The sequence below is a fragment of the Sarcophilus harrisii genome, chromosome 3 (assembly GCF_902635505.1).
Source record: "Sarcophilus harrisii chromosome 3, mSarHar1.11, whole genome shotgun sequence".
Taxonomy (NCBI): Eukaryota; Metazoa; Chordata; class Mammalia; order Dasyuromorphia; family Dasyuridae; genus Sarcophilus; species Sarcophilus harrisii.
The window spans coordinates 16,995,055-16,997,036 of NC_045428.1; positions in this window are offsets into that span (position 1 = coordinate 16,995,055).

Genomic DNA, 1,982 nt, shown 5'->3' on the forward strand with positions numbered 1-1,982 from the left:
CTGGGCTCGGTCCCCCCCCCCGTCCCCTCCCTTGGCGCGCTCCCCCCTCCTTTTCCCCCCCCCCTCTACCCTCCCTCAGGGAAATCCCCGCGGAGCTCAGCACCCGCTCCCCGCCTCCCCTCCCCTGTCCTTCCCTCCTCCTCCCCACCTCTGGCTCCTGCCCCCTTTGGCTCCCTCAGTACCGGGAAGCAACGGCGCCTCCCGGGCGCGGGGGGCCGGAGGCTCTGTCCCGAGGGCCGGCCGGGCGCGGGTCTTACCCAGGAGCGGGGCCTGGCGGGGGGGGGGACCCCAACCCCGCACCCCGAGACTACCTTTTGTCCATTCGCAACTGCTTTCTCTTCGGGAGACGGAGGCACTGACCCTCGTGGGAAAAAAGCCTTGGAGACCTGGGAAGGAGACCTGGGAAGGAGACCTGGGAAGGAGACCTGGGAAGGTTCTAATAGCGGGGATTAAGATGAAATGACTTGCCCAGGGTCACACAGCCATTGTCAGGGGTGGAATTTGAACTCAGATTCTCCTGACTCCAGGGCAGGTTCTCTATCCACTGGGTCACCAAGCTGCCTCTAGGCATTTTATTTTCTGAGCCAATCGGGGTTGACTTGCCCAGGGTCACACAGCTGGGAAGTGTTAAGTGTCTGAGGTTAGATTTGAGCTCAGGTCCTCCTAACTCCAGGTCAGGTTCTCTATCCGCTGCACCACCAGCTACCTCCATAGACACCTTTTTTAAGGGTTAAGGAACCGTTGCGTTTTTCCGGGGAGGGGGGAACTAGAGAAGTGATTCCGTTGGACCCTCATTTTACAGATAAAGAAACTGAGGCCCAGAGCATATAGAGGGAGCCCAGAAGTTGGGCATGGGGGGCCAGGAAGATTTTCCGGGAGAGTGTCCTAAGTGGAACACTTTGCCCTTACCTTTCTCCCTTTTCAATCTCTGCTTGGGACCCATGGCTCTGTGGGAGCTGCTTTCTGCAGACTCATGGAGCCAGCACTTTCCTTCCAACTGAAGGCCTTTTCTCTCCTTTTTCTTGCTTTTTCTACACCCTTGCCACCGTTTCCCCCCCTCCTGGATAAGATCTCCAATTTGGAGAGATCCAAGATGCTCTGATTTTTTAGGCCCGAAAAAAGGAACCTTCTTCCAGGTCTTAGAGCCTTCCCTTTTCAGAATATTTGAGCCTCACTGCTGTGTAGAAGATCCAGCCCTGCCTCCTCCTCCCTCCTTTGTTTCTGTCTAGAGTATCACTATTTTCAAGTCACCTAAGTCTGCAGCCTCGGAGTGGCCGGCCTGCGGACTCCGCCCTTGCCTCCTTCTAAGCCTGCCTTTAACTTCAAGGCTGTAACAAAGTGTACAAAGTAGACAATAAAAGATAGAAGATCTGGCGAAGATATTAAGTTACGCATCTTGGCAAGTGGTTGGATATAGAGATTGAGAGGAGGCAGCTAGGCGGTGGAACATGTGACCTAAAGTAAGGCGGCCTCACTTTCATGAGTTCAAATCCAGCCTCAGACACTTGTGGAACTGGGGCAAGTCCTTGACCTTGTTTGCCTCTGTTTCCTCATCTGTCAAATAACCTGGAGAAAAAAAATGTCAAACCACTCCGATGTCTTTGTCAAGAAAACTCCAAAAAGGAGTCATGGGGATGCAAAGCAGATTAAACAGCAAGAGGGTGAGAGAAATGGAAGAATAGGTGACTATAAGGTTGCTAGTCTGGGCAAAGTTCCACGGACAAAAAGAGGGAAGTTAGGGGACGGGTAGAGAAAAGATGACTTTGGTGGGGAAAATATGGCCTTTTACCTTCACCACTATAGGCTACTCATAAATGGGCAATGGCCATTTGTCCAATAATTAAAAAGTCTCTGGGGATCAGTTTCCCAGTTTAAAAAAAACCCCACAAAAAACAAAATTCTAAATCTCTCTTGGTCCATGCAAATAAGTGGGTAAGGAAATGCTCCAGAGGCATTCTTTGGAAGGGAACGAGGCTAATTGA